The sequence below is a fragment of the Euprymna scolopes genome, chromosome 41 (assembly GCF_053919585.1).
Source record: "Euprymna scolopes isolate OS-2025 chromosome 41, ASM5391958v1, whole genome shotgun sequence".
NCBI classification, from domain to species: Eukaryota; Metazoa; Mollusca; class Cephalopoda; order Sepiida; family Sepiolidae; genus Euprymna; species Euprymna scolopes.
Window position 1 is genome coordinate 19,660,966 of NC_136522.1, and position 16,126 is coordinate 19,677,091.

The 16,126-nt window shown below is 31.0% G+C and overlaps 1 protein-coding gene and 1 pseudogene across 7 annotated transcripts in view; one reads left to right on the top strand and one right to left on the bottom strand.

The window, feature by feature from the left end:
- LOC145266389 (kinesin-like protein KIF3B) overlaps positions 1-12,998 on the bottom strand; it is a 200,184-nt gene extending 187,186 nt beyond the window's left edge. For 3 of the 7 annotated variants that reach the window (XR_013864712.1, XM_080122025.1, XM_080122023.1), the window contains exon 1: positions 12,832-12,968. The gene's annotated coding sequence lies outside the window, so the exon portion shown is untranslated. Of the gene's footprint in view, positions 1-12,827 lie in introns of all 7 variants that reach the window. The other 4 variants (XR_013864711.1, XM_080122024.1, XR_013864710.1 and 1 more) reach the window with 2 other exon arrangements.
- Positions 9,685-9,906, top strand: LOC145266790 (U2 spliceosomal RNA; annotated as a pseudogene).
- Positions 12,999-16,126: the final 3,128 nt, after the last annotated feature.

Sequence of the window (16,126 nt, forward strand, 5' to 3'; positions counted from 1 at the left end):
GTATTCACATGTAATTGCTTAAATCACATATTTTGGAGAGGTGGTCAGATGGGGTGGGTGGGGGGGGTAACGGAAGGTATTAATCTACAATAATACCAAAGAAATATTGCAATATATTCATTTTTAAACAGTCCTAGATTTCGATTTCAGTTATTTGTACATATAATGCATTACAATTCAGCTTTGAGTTCTTTAACTTCTTTTCTTTTAATGGATAGATGGCATTTTTAAGGAATTGCAGCATATTTATGTGCATTTACTGCAGATTATTTGAAAATCATTAATTTTTGGAGATTTTCACTAGCATATTCTAATTCCTAGCACAAAAATACACTTATATGGCAAATTTCATTGCTTAGTTTTGTGTTTTAACAAAGATTGAAAAATTAGTGACAAATGTGACAAAACACATATGGTCTTATTAAAGAGGGAAAAATATCAAACATGTGAGGCACAAAAATAGTCATAACTTCTTAATTTTAATTGGATTTTTAAAAATTTAAAAATATTCTTTCTTAGCTCATCAAGCTCTTTCTATAGATACTAATATTGCAATATTTTAAGCTATTTAAATTTTTTCATGTGTATTGCTACTTGAAATATAAAATGCAATAGTGTAAAATACCAAGACAATGTTTTTTTTAAATTCTATTTAGAAAATTTAATAATGAAATGAAATTCATCAGAATGTATTTGATTTCTTTGTAAACAAGTTAGTTGTTTTAATTAGAAAAAAAAATTACTTTGTGATCCTTTGAAAATAATGTAGAAGCATTTAAACTGTTAAAGAGAAAGCTATTTAAATTGCCTGTACCTGTTTAGTTTAATCAAGACATTGAAAAATGAAAATGTTGAAACAAAATTATATTGTACATACCAGTTATGGAATTAAGTTCTTATAAAAAAAATTCACTTAATTTGATCAAGTAGTATTTTTTTTCTTCTTTACAACGAAAAAACAATTTGTTATGACAGCGAGCATAAGCAGCCATGTTTGGATTTTTAGACCATGAGGAAGGGTAGGGGGTTGTCTTGTAATGTGTCGCTTTTTCATTGACCGACAACGCTCGGTATATGTGAAAGATTGATATATCTCCTCGTGGCGATCTTCCCTCCCTTGCTCGTGGTCTAAAACTCCAAACATGGATGCTTTTGCTTGCTGTCATAAATTGTTTTTCTGCGGTAAAAAAAAAAAAAAAAACCACTCGATCAAATTAAATGAAATTTTTTTATGAGAACTTAATTCCATAAAGGGTACATACAATATAATTTTTTTTTTCCCATATTTTCATTTTTTAAAGTCTTGATTAAACTAAATAAGGACCAAGCTGTCTATAAAATTCTTAGCCAAATATCTTTTAATTAAAAGATTAACACTTTTTACATTGGATAATTTTATAGATTAAAAACAGCATTACCTTAATTATTTGTTACGATTTTATAACGATTTTAGATCAATAGTATTTACACAGAAAAACAGAGATTCCCAAGTTTTGACAACAAATTTGAACAGAAGCCACATTCCTCTAATTCAGCAACATCGCAGCCTTCTAATATTCCATAATTATGCCGAATTCCAGTTTATTGTCTCCCATCTTCATCCTTAAAAAAGGCACTGGAGCCCTATTATCTCTTCAACAAAAACAAAAAAATAAAACAATTTGTCAACCTCCATCTTTCATTTGCCATTCCTTGCTTCACAAAAAATAAACATTGCCCTCTTCTAGGTAATCAAGGAAATGCATAAATTGTTTGCAAAAAGAAATAAATAAAAGAACAAACTAAAAAAGGTGTTCTGTTCACAGAGAGCTTCGGTTGCCATACGTGTCAAGACTCGGGAATCTACGAAAGTACTAAAATTCTTTGGTTATCTTCAAGTTTAGTCATCCTGCGGTTGCAGAATGAAACGATTTTGTTTTTATTTTTTTTCGTTGTGTTTTTCAAATTGTATTTTTTTAAATAAACAAACGAAAAAAAAAATTGGGTTATCAATTTTTGGTACTTGCACAGTTTAATCAAGACATTAAAAAATGAAAATATCGAAAAAAGATTATATTGTACGTATCCGTTTTGGACTGAAGATCTCCCAAAAAAATTTCCCTTAATTTGATTGAGTAGTTTTTTTTTTTTTTATTTTATTTTTTTTTTTACAGCGGAAAAACACGTTTTTATGAGAGCGTGTTGAAGTCAGCCATTATGAAATTTATTGAACACGCCACGGGGAGATAACTCCAGTTAAAGAGCCGACACTCCCTCCCCATCTTTAATACTAGCTTTTCTTCCTAAACATCGAACCTTTTGCTCGGTATTATAAATTTTTTTTTTTTCGTTGTATTAAAAAAAAAAACAAAAAAAAACTACTTGATGAAATTAAGTGAATTTTTTTCCCCGAGAACTTCGTTCCATCAATTTAAACTTTTTTTCAATATTTTCATTTTTTAATGTCTTGGTTAAACTGTACAAGTGCCAAATTTGTTTTTTTTTGGTTTCATTTGCTTATTTTAAACGGTAAAAGTGCACTGGGTGACCACCCGGAGATGGTCAATGTGCACTGGTTATGCAACCTGCAACGGGTGTTTATTCTGAAAGCCGTTCTTAACATGGGGAGGTTGGGAGTGTTTATTCCGAAAAACATTTTCTTCTCTCCAACCTCTCTGTAATCAAATTCTTAAAAGTCTTCGGGTGGTCTCCCAGTGCACTTTGGCCCATAAATCCTTTGTAAACACAGGGTTGCCAAACTTGAAGATAACCCAAATAATAAAATAATTCTACAGTATTCTTTTCATTTTCAACTAATACATACAGGTCCCACTATTACATATATATATATATATATATATATATATATATATATATATATATATATATATATATATATATAAGCTGAATGTCTGGTCACTATCTCTTTACAACCCTTCCTTTTCATAACCTATCATACTTTCATAAATCAGAGTCCATTTTCTGTAGGCTGTTTTTGAACCCAATCAACGACGGGTACTTTTGCTAGTATATATATATATATATATATATATATATATATATATATACTAGCAGGATCTGTGGAAATTCCACAGCTGGCTCTTTCATATGTAATATATTGATGTTGGCATTCTGTGGATGTTCAGGGTAAATAGAGACACCCTGATATTATTGTATCTATTTACGCCACAGGACAGAGTTAGACACCAGGGTCGTTTTTTAACGTGGAGAAAAGGTACAAAAATAAAAATTGTCTCAGTCGTGAAGGATTTCTTTTCCACTGAAAGAGAACTGCATCTGAAGAACAGATACTATACTTTGATCTTAACTGCAAATGTATTTATCTAAGCTAGCAGGGACACACGGCGTAGCACGGTCGTTTTATATGATATTTTAATTATTGCAGATTTCGTATATATTATTATAGAGTTAACGTTCTATCAATTTTTATATATTATAATGTTGCGATTTCAAAAATAAGAAAACTATCTATATGACTTGGGTGCATCTGCATCAGCTTGAATTGAAACCGAAATCGAAATCAAAACTTATGAAGAATTCTTGATAAAATTATTTATATAAAAAAAATAGATTACTGGAGTGCCATCAGCTATAATCGAAACCGAAACCAAAACTTCTGAAGAATTCTTGGTAAAATTATTTATTACAAGAAATGGAAGTCCATAACAATTGAACGACAGTCACTCACTCAGGTGCAAGCGTGACACGCAAAATAAACAACACACACGCTATCCTATTATTATATAGAAGATGTTTATAATATTATAGTATACAATTATGTGCTGATTAGCTATCCATACTGACGGTTTTCGGAGCAATAAAAGGTTATGACAGTTTTGCATTCCGTTATACTTTTTTTTTTTTTTTTTTACTTCAAGGGTCACCACTTATCAAAGTCTTGAGGCCACTCAAGGATAAGTGTTAGGTAGATGGTGAGACAATACAATCACAATGGAACTTGGGTAGAGCTATATTATCTAAAATGGATGATTCGATGGAAATTTATCCACATTAGACTTGAAGACGACCATGTTATATTCAGCCGGGAAGTCACTCCGTAATTGCGCCGTTAATACATTCTGCCGATAAAAGGATAGTTTCCAAAACAGTATATAGACACACACACACACGTTTGTTGTCGCTACAAGATTAATTGACATTAAATTAGAATCGTATTTAATTTTTTTATCTAATCAAAAAATACCCAAGCAGTAAAAAAAAAAAAAAAAAAAAAAAAAAAAAAAAAAAAACAGCTAAGCTTTTTGGATGGAACTAATTCCGATAAGATGATCACGTGATTCTTCTCTTAAATATCGTGGCGTGATTCTATTGGAAATATTTTCAAATAAAAACAATAATAAAAGACATTAACGGCATGATCGAGAAATAGCGTTTTTCTTGGGTTTGAAAGCACAACTAAACCAGAATACTTGGCCTTTGCATATACACTTTCATTCTGGCCTAAAAAAAAAAAAAAAAAAAAAAAAAAAACGGCATTTAAAGGCTTCAAAATCACTTTCGAATTTTCGGACATTTTTCTATGTGGAAAAAAAAAATAGTCTTCGTCCCATGCGAAAGTTAGAACCTTTAAACTGTTGAACTGAATATAATTTCTGACTAGAGTTAAAATTTAATGATTGGAGTTTATAGGGAAAATAAACTAGGAATTTGTATTACTGTACACATAGATTCGAAAAAGTTGTCAAAAAACAAATATATAACAAATAAATGTTAACAAAAGGCAAGATAAGTTACTTTTCTACCTAACTGGATATGTTTTTAGTGTTTTCATTTAATGTAACATGTTTATTCAGCTCGAAAAACAGTGTTTACCGATGTATTCGAAAATTTAAAATGGCAGCCGACTCTGTCTTTGGCACGGTAAGTTTGGGAAAAGGAGTTATAAATAAAAAAACTAGACAAAATACGGTTAAAAACTCGCTCAATATATGTTACCATGACATAGGTTTTTTAAACAGTATTTTGCATATTTTTTTTTTTAACTCCTTTTTCCAAACATACCGTGTCAAAGAGAGAGTCGGGAGCCATTTAAAATTTTCTAATCGGTAAACACTATGTTTTTCGAGTTGAATAAACATGTTAAATTCAATAAAAACACTAAAAACATATCCAGTTAGCCTAACTGGCAGTTAGGTAGAAAAATGACTTATCTTTCCTTTGATAACATTTATTTGTTATATATTTGTTTTTTGACAATTTTTTCGAATCTATGTGTACACTGTACAGCAAAACAAACTCTAAATTAGTATCTTTCTGTTATGCTCCTAAACCAGAGACAAGAAGCTCTATTCCTCGATCGGACTATTATATGAACACCAATACAAACAAGGGCCTTGTTTAACAAGGCTATAAGGCGATTAGGTAGAATTTCCAACGGAAAGGGGGAGGGGCACAAAAACAAATAGTCGACAAATAACAATTATAATAACATTTTTGATACTTATGCAGAGAAGGTACCATGTTGAAATAATAACGAACGTACACTACCCCTAAAAGAAGGACGCCAACGTTGCAGTCACTCCCTTTGGGAAGACTTCTCCTACAAGGGAGGAGAATGCATGGCTGGGAAGATGGTATCGTCAACAGTATTAGATACTGCCCTCACACATCTGAATTAAAATCTCCATCAAGTAGCAAAAATGAAACGAACCGGCAGGTTAAGCCGACTCTCTCCGAAGGAGGAGGGTTCTAGGAAATATTAAAACCGCAAGCGGTTCTTTATTTCATGTATATAACGAGAAAAGATGACTACGTTAGGTTTTGCAGTTCTTGCATAGCGGTGGCGACGGCTTAGGTTTTGCAGTTCTTGCATAGCGGTGGCGACGGCTTCCCACATACAGGGCTTGGTATTCCCAAATGGTCACCCATCTGGTACTGGCCAGGCTCAACATTGCTTAATTTCGGTGATATAACGAGAACCAACCGGTGTGTCAACTTGATTATGCCGTATTCGTTATAGTGGTAGATACCAAAAAATGTTGGATATTCAACATTTGGGAGCCTTTTAACTGCTGAATAGACAATAATGTCAGACTTTTGGAATTTGTATAACTAAACACAGATTAGAAAAAGTTGTCAAAAAAACAAATGTTTAACAAATAAATGTTATCAAAGGCAAGATAAGTTACTTTTCTACTAAATTGGCTAATTTTTTAGTGTTTTTATTTTATTTAAAATGTTTTGTTTACGGATGTATGTATTTGAAAAATACAAATGGCGGCGGACTGTGTTGAACACGTAAAGTTTGGGAAAATGAATTAAAACTAAAAAACTATACACAATATTGTCAGAAACTCAATATATGTTACCGTGACATAGGTGACATTTATTCGGTGGGTGGGGTTTTAACAGTATTTTGCATAGTTTTTTTAGTTTTAACCCATAAGGTGTTCAATACAAAATCCGCCGCCATTTGCATTTTTCAAATACATAGGTAAACACTGCATGTTTTTCGAACCGGAACATGTTACATTAAATAAAAACACTAAAAAAATAGCCCATTCGGGAATGCTGATCACGCTGTGATAATGGTAGAAATCAGCTTAAATTCTCGCCCTAAAACTGAAGACCCACTACTCAAAACAACGAGGTATTACAAAAAGGCTGTTTGGGAAGCCATCAGGGAACTCATCAGAGATGCCCCATGGCAAAATATCTTTACTCTTCCAGCGGAACCGTGTGTAAATGAGACCACTGAATGGTTCAAAACTGCAATTGAAGCACATGTTCCCGTACAGAAATTCTATAGCAAGCCCCACTCTCATGTGGACCAGATCTCATCCCAGCTGTGCTATTAAAAAAAATGCTCTGCCGAGGTTGCTCCAGTTCTCTCCAAACTTTATAATAAATGCCTTAACAAATCTTGCTTTCCCGACTGCTGGAAAACCGCATCTGTGGTACCAGTCTTCAAGAATTCTGGTGAAAAAACTGACCTACTAAATTATCGCCCCATTAGCCTCCTCCCGCTTTTCGCCAAAATATTTGAGTCCTTAGTTAATCAAGCCCTAGTCCAGCACCTAACAGCTGCTAAACTCCTGACTGACAAACAATATGGATTCAGGCAAGCCCGTTCAACAGCAGATATCTTAACTGTAGTTTCTGAACGTATGTACCGTTCATTGGACAAAACAAGGGAGGGTAGAGCGGTAGCCCTTGATATATCTAAGGCTTTTGACAGGGTATGGCACGATGGTCTTCTAAGGAAAATTAGATCATATGGAATCACTGGAAGAATTCATAATGTAATTAAATCCTTCTTAAGTAAGAGAAAAATCAAAGTTGTCCTCGACGGTCGTATATCTAAACAATGACATAAATGCGGGAGTACCTCAGGGGTCTATCCTTGGACCTCTATTATTCCTGATATTCATAAATGACCTCCCTGATAAAATTGTATCGGAGATGGGTATATTTGCCGATGACACCACTCTCTAGAACAGATATGAGGGGAAAACAAAGGAACACATATCCAAGGAAATGGCAGAAACATTAGAGGATGACCTCCAATCTGTAGTGGAATGGGGACAAAAATGGATGGTCACATTCAATGCTGCTAAGACTAAGCTTGTTTCCTTCAATAACTACAAGAAACCTTCTCTACCACCAATAGCAATGGCCAAGAACACATTGCCTGAAAGTACTTCTTTTAAACTCCTCGGCCTAACGTTTACAGGGAATATGAACTGGAATAGATACATTGAGAGCATTGCCAAGGCTGCTGCAAGGAAGGTTGGCTCCCTCTACTGTGCTAGAAAACTATTTACGCCTGACAGTATCCTGTACCTCTATAAGGCCACCATTCGCCCATGTTTGGAGTACTGTTGTCACATCTGGGCTGGTGCATCTGCTGCTTGTCTCTCGCTCTTGGACAGGGTTCAAAAGAGAGTCGCCAACCTGATAGGTCCTGAACTGTCATCTAGGCTTCAGCCTCTGTCCCATCAACGAGATGTTGCATCCCTCTGCCTGTTCTACAAATACTTTAATGGTGAATGCTCTGACGAACTGCAAACACTTGTACCTCCCCGACGTAACTATCCCCGACAAACCCGACAAGCTACTAAGTCTCATCCCTTTACAGTAGAGATCCCTAGGTGCAAGAAAGCCTTTTACTCCAATAGTTTCTTCCCCAGAACTGTGGGTCTTTGGAACTCCCTTCCGGGATTCTGCTTTCCCAACTGTACTGATATGCAGAAGTTCAAGTGTAATGTGAACAAACATCTTTCTACTCATCTCCCTTCATAATGACCCTGCTAGTTAAGTCCCTGATAGTAGCCCCCTGCTTCAAAGTGGCACTGTGCCTTGTTTGGAGTGAAAATTGAATTAAAAAAAAAAAAAAAAAAAAAAAAAAAAAAAAAAAAAAAAAAGTAACTTATCTTGTCTTTGATAACATTTATTTGTTATATATTTGTTCTTTTGACAATTTTTTTGAATCTGTGTATAGTAATACAAACCCGACTTTTGAATTTAAAATATCAAGAGAATTAGTCAAGTATTATGGTTCGTGTGTGCAGCTGCAGCTCAACGAAAAGTGAGTTCACACACAGCCCAACTGGGTTAAACCGTGGCCTTGTAGTAAATTATCAAAATAAATTATTTAAAGCATTTTAATTTTTTGTGCATTCTGACATTTTTTTTTTCATGAGAAGAGTTCCGCTCGCGTCAAAGGAAGAATTAACAGAGCTCCCCCGTCAACTTAAGGATTTAAAACATTTGCACGATATGTTCAAATTCGAAAGTGCTGATTAAAAAAAAAAAAAAAAAAAAAATTATTTAAAAACAAATAACATAAAATTGAAGTAGGCACCTGTGCATTTTAACATGCTCATGCAAATTTAGAAAATCCTTCTTAACATGAAAAAAAAAAAAAAAAAAAAAACGGTGCTAATGCAGAGAGTGCACTGATCCATCCGTGCTATTTTTTTAAATCGTATTTCCACGTTTAATTAAAGTCTTATGATGTTTTTTTTTATTCAATTGTAAGGTTAACGTACAGAATAGGTACACAAACACAACACCCTCCCCTCCCCATGTTAAGAATGGCTTTTTAAATAATAACGCTATTATTTCAGCACGGATCACTCCACAACGGCGCATCATCAGTACCAAAAAAACAAAAACAAAGGGTGGGTAGGTTTGTTAACTCTTTCCTTGTTGCAGACGGAACTCTTAAAATGAAAACGAAAAATGTAAGAATGCACGAGTTGCACGAGTGCACGGCACGACTACCTTAAAATATGTATAAAAAATATTTTGGCGCTAGTGGAGTGAGTGAGTGAGTGAGTGCACTTATTGACCCGCGCTATTTTTAAAATAGTATTTTCAAGTTTAATCAAAGTTTTATATCTGTTTGTATTAAATTGTAAGGTACAGAATTGATACAAAACATCCTCTCCATGGTAAGAATGGCTATCTAAATAATAACATTATTTCAGCACGGATCAATAAGTGCAGCAAGCACTGCAGCAGCAGTACTGCATTTATTTGGTACTACTGCAGTAGTGCAGTACCAATATTTTTTTCCACATATATATTCTAGGTTAAAAATATATCCGAAAGTAAAAACCATCGAATTTTAACAAGTTTGTTGATAGTGCTCAATTAAAAAGAGCAATATATTATTTTATTGAATTTAGGTACACAAAATTACACGAGTCGTTACAATAAATAAGTTTTTGGCCTTTTGGTCAAGATCAAAGTGTAGTATCTGTTCTTCGCTGCACTTCCATTTCTTGTTCTCTTTCGGTGGAGGATCAGTCCTTCACGACTGAGACAATTTTTTTATTTTTGTACCTTTTCTCCACGTTAAAAAACGACCCTGGTGTCTAACTTTGTCCCGTGGGGAGGCATAGTAAATAGGTACAATAAATATTTATTTTAGTGACTTATGGTAATTTTATTTACCTAAATTGAATAAAATAATTATATAAGTTAATACATTCGTTTCTTTACTCCTGATTCACGATCCAATTTTCGGATAAATCACCAGTTTTTACATTCATTTGTACGAAATCTGATCAGGCCATTAAACTGCGATTTAACCCCCTATTAGTTGTAAACGTCATAAATACAAGCAGTAATGTCTGTAATGATTCTTGTATAGTTTAGGGGCGCACATGAACATATTTGTTTTTACATTCTCAATTCAAATCAGAAATTACTATTAGGCAGTTTAAAGACTTCGAAATTGCTTTCAAATTTACAAAGGCCACGATAAGAAATCGGATCAGTTATTTTTTTTTAGATCTATTAATGACTAGAAGAATACTCAAATTTAATTCCCCGAACAGAACACTTTTGCGCCACTTTCATGCTCTCTTACGAAGATTTAAATGAATATATAATAATGATACGAATCTAGAATATTTATTTCAATTTTGATCTAAAGCCATTACAGAATTTGGCGCTTCTACATTATTAGGACGAAATTTTGTAGTCGATAAACGGAGTTTTCAGATAAAAAAAACAATGGTTTCTACAGATTTTTTTTTTGTCAATTCTAATAAATTACAATGCTAGCTTCCAAATGATGCAGTCGAAATTACCTGAATATTACTGAATTATTAACCCCCCCCCAACTTTAATCGTGTTAGCAGGTGAAAAATTGCGACTATCTTGTTTAAATCGAAACGGAAAATTACCTCGCCTTCGAATTCTCCTGTGTTTTACGATCGATTTCATCAAATTCTATTTTTTATTTCTTTAATAACTAATTTTTTTTACCTTATCAATTTTAGTAATTTTTGGATATAATCATCTTAAAAATACGTAAATAGATACCATTGTTTTCATGTGAAATTCAGTATTACGATTTCCAAAATTTCGTCCTAATAGTGTAGAAGCGTCCACGATTTTGTTTAAAAGAAAATGGCTACAATTTTCAAGCTTAAACTTGAGATCTAAAGATGAAGTTGAAACTCATGGAATCTTGCTTATTTGATGTCTAATGACTATGGATCGAATTGAATGCGAATTTAACAATTGCATTTTCAAACGAGGGAGGATGCTATATTATGCACCTAAAATACTCCAAAGGAATTGAAATTTGGAGACTATCAACCGACGTTTAATATCTAGGCCTATTGTTCAAGTTTAACAAAAAAAAAAAAAAAAAAAAAAATCGGAATTATCTGTATTTTCATGAAGGGTTTTCCTTTACATGAAACTAGAACCCATATCACAACCTCTTATGCAGCTGCAGTGCAGCTGTGTTCCACAATTCGTAAGGATCGGTTAATTAGTTTAGGAGTGAATCGAATCATGTACAACATACGCATGCAATGCATATATATTTAATTTTATAAATATGTATAGATAAAAAAATCAATACGAAAAATATATAAATGTTTATATCTTTTCTGTATTTATATTTCGTATGTGTTGACGTGTAGGAATACAAAATGTTTTTTTGAAAAAAAAAAAAAAAAACAACAAAAAAAAAAATGAAAATGTGTCTTTCAAAGCACATATTTTCGGTCTTCTTCAGTGTGAATTCACACTGCAGAAGACGAAATTTATGCGCTTTTGAAAGAAACATTTTCGTTTTTTTTTTTTAAAGACTTTTCGTATTCCTAGACGTCAACACATACGAAATATAAATACAGAAAAGATATAAACATTTATATATGTTTCGTATTGATTTTTATCCATACATATTTATATATATCAAAACGAATGCACGAGGATACAACATATTTAATTTTATAGAGATTTTAATGCTTTTAAACTACCGAATAAAAAATCATTTTTGGCTGTGAATTGAAAGACAAAGAATTTTTTGTACGTGTTCCCAGGTGTGCAAGAGCCATTTTTCTTTTTAATGCAATTCTTTTTTCAAAATAAAAATACCATTTTGTTCTATGCTTACAATGGTTAATTTTTAAAACAAAAAAAAAATACTATTTAGCGCAAATAATTCGTTTAGCAATAGTGCCCATTCTCAAAAGAAATCTCTGGAATTTGTAACGCTAAACTTGGATTCAACCTTTTTTTCTTCGGTTTTAGAAACACGAATAAACAATAATATTCGACCTGCCTCGCCATTTTGTCAATTTAAAGGCTTTAATATCACGTTCGAAAGTCCATATCAATAACAAACATTGCGTGGGAGATACAAATAAAATTTCTCCATGGTTGTGTAGAATTTTAAAATTATTTTAAAGCATTCAAAGTGTTGCATCGAAATTAATTTCTGGCTAGACACAAAAGTTGGTGCTTCTACAAAATTCGAACCAAACCGACTTTTATCGCACTAAACCTTCAGTTATAGATTAGAGTTTAAAAACGGAAGTTCGGTTCAGATTATGTAGAAGTCCCTAAAAGTCAAGTTTTACAGTTCATTTATGCTCCTAATTCCAATGAAATACATTATCTCGTGCGCCTCTGTCATATCAAAAAACTAAATAATTTATAAACGTCAATTTTTTGTTAACTTCATTTTTCTAAAAATTGAAATCATTGCAAAAAAAAATATATATATATATATATATGTATATATTTACTTATTAAAACACGACAAATATATTTAGTTATATTTCAAATTTGTGAATCTTACAACTTGATAAAAAATCTAAATTATTTTAAAGCAAATGAAAATCGAAAAAATATTTAAAAACATTGTTTGTGTTCGACATTGTTTGTCTCCATGCCAATGAATACGCTATAATAAAACCCCAACCAAAAAATCTTCGATACCTTCGACAAAGCTATTATTATAATGAGCTAAAATTCATTAAACAACTCGCTCATGTGAATAAATAAAGAACTTAAAGGCTTTAGTTGCCATATCAATAAAATGTACTCAGTCTTACCTACGTTTGAGATCAAACGAATCAGTAAGAAAATCCAGGTTCACAAATATTGAAAGGAAAATAAATCAGATCAACGCCATAACATGAGATCGTTTCGTAACGCCGTCTGGCGGCAGATGTAAACAAGGCAATGAGAGTTATCTCCCTTAAGACATTTTGGTTCAGGCTCCTTCCGATAGCAGACAACTATAGTTATTTTCGTATTAATAAACACACACATATAATTCATTTTTAAAAAAATAATAACAGAAGCGATAAATTAATCTTTAATTTAATTTAAAAAATACATCAATTTATAAAGCTAAATTAGAAGCCTGATGATAAATATTATGAAACTATCAAATTAAAAGATAAAGATGGCCATAATACTAAATAAATAAATAAATAAATAAATAAAACAAAATATAGCTCCAATAAGTTAGATGAAAAATCTGATTAAAACGAATTTATTGGTAATTTTAAATTAGAATACTAGCAAGACCATGTCGATATGTGTTCATTAAGAGAGTTGAATGAAAAATCTGATTTAAAAATTCATGAAAATATTAAACTATAACATAAAAAGTCATACTATTAATTAAAGATAGGCAAAGTAAGAAAATTGAATACAAAATGTTATAAAAAAATATTATGAAGATATTCAACTCTGATATAAACACGATCATAATACTAATAAACATGTACTGAGTTAGATGAATTAAAAATGTAATTTGAAAAATATAATGGCAATATAAATGATCTCGTGTGTGTGTGTGTGTGTGTGTGTGTGTGTGTGTGTGTGTGTGTGTGTGTGTGCGTGCGTGCACGCGGGGAACGGTCACTATCAAACTACTCTGTCAATGTTTGGCCTACAGACCTGAAATTTGATTTATAGAGGATTCGGACTGCGGAAAAATTCAATTTAGTTGCTAAGTGGTCAAAATTTTAAAAAATGGAACTTTGCAGGTGTAAGTCAACTTAAAGTGCTCCTCTACGTATGCGCAAATATACATTTATATGTTGAATTGCGTTGATTCTTAAAGTTTTGATATCCATCTGTCCTTAGGTTGTATGGTAGTGAATACCACTGGAGGACTAAATGTTTTGGTTTTGATTCTCTGATTCTAGTTGATAGCACGCAAATGTGTGTGTGTGTATATATATATATATATATATATATATATATATATATATATATATATATATATATATTCATATTTATGTATATATATATTTATATGTGTATATATATTTATATGTATATATATGTATATATATATATTTATATGCATATTTACATTCATATGTATTTATATATTTATATGTATATATATATATGTTTATATATATATATATATATATATATATATATATATATATATATATGTATATATATTAATATTTTATATGTTTCTAATTAAGCCGATGATGAAGGTTCTCATATTGGATTTCTCTCTTTTTACTATTAGGTCCCATTTGAGTAGGGACAGACTTCTCTTTGGACTACTGAACTGCCCGAAAAAAGAAAAAAAAAAACAATTTTCATTATTTTAGCTGTTTTGAAATCTTTCCAATCGGATCATATGCATCGTCACACTGGACTTATTTTGGAATACATTCTATCTAAAGAACTATTTTGCATTTTGGATCAACTCGAGAAGAGTTTAATTAAAGCTGAAATATTATGTGCGCTTTGTTTTTATATTAGTTTTTTACATATCCAACAGTTTTTATTTTTTTTATTTGGCAATTTATAACTACAATAAATTGCGGTTTCACTTAATGCCTTAACTAGAAAATTCTAGCATTGCTACAAATATAATTTGCTGATTTATTTATGTCCTCTGATGAATAAGGACTTTGTAAATTGTTTTTTGGAGTATTCAGTCGAACAATAAATTTTGATTGCAAAGTTCAACTTACAGTTTTAATTTTCTTTCTCTTATATATATATATATATATATATATATATATATATATATATATATATATATATATATATATATATAACTTTTGAAATCACTACTATATATTGGGTACAATACAATAATAAATACGAAATCTCATAAACTAAAATATGTTTAAGTGTATTTTGCAGCCGGGCAGCCCGGAAGTTGGTATAAAAAAGCCCATAATATGCCCCTAGATGTGTGAATGTAAAAAGTTAAAGGAAAAAATAAAATTAAAAAAATATGATGAAAATGCTAAATTGCAAAATAAACAAAGCTGTAATACTGATATTTGTATAACCGGGAAAAATGTTGAAGAAAAATCTGATTAAAAAAATAATAAAAATATCAATATAGACTATGAAGAGGGCTATAACACTAATAAAGATGCGCCCAGACAATTGAATGAATAATATGATTAAAACAAAAAATAATGATGATATCAAATTAAAATATGCATGTGGCGATACCACTAGTGAAAATTGAATAGAAAATTGGACCTTAAGAATATAATTTGATTCAATAAAAAATATTTAAAAAAACAATATTAAATTGTAATATAAACAACGTCATAAGAATACTCCCAGTAAAAATAATCGATTGAAACATCTGATTTAACAAAAAAAATTATTTACACATTTGAAAGTCGAACACACGCCTGACGAAGGGAAGACATCCTAAAATATAGCATCATGCACACACCACCTGACCACCTGATGCAAGTAAGAAAATCCTACACGTAAAGTATTGTATATATATATATATATATATATATATATATATATATATATATATATATATATATATATATATATATATATATATAAGAACAAGTAGTTAATAAAGCATGTTAAAAACACTTTGAAAAAGATTCAAAAACATATTTAATCCTTAAAAGGAAGCATAAAATAAGTGGATAGTCCTTAATCCGCGGAGTTTTACATATATACATCTATGCATGAATATATATATATATATATATATATATATATATATATATATATATATATATATATATATATATATATATATATATATGTGTGTGTGTATATATATATATATATATATATATATATATATATATATATATATATATATATATAGTCATGCATATATTTATATATATTAACCATTCACAGCTCTGAAAACGCTATATTTAATCACTTGACTAATCACCATTCCTGTCCTCTGTCCCAATTTAGGAAGATTTTAATTGACAACACATCTATACTTGAACAGACCAATAATAAACAAAAACTTGAAATACTAGAAGCATTATTAATAAAAACTAAAAGACTTACTATTAATAAAATAAACTTTACCAATAGTAATAACGTTTTGAAATGTTTGTAAAGTTATTAAAATAATTAA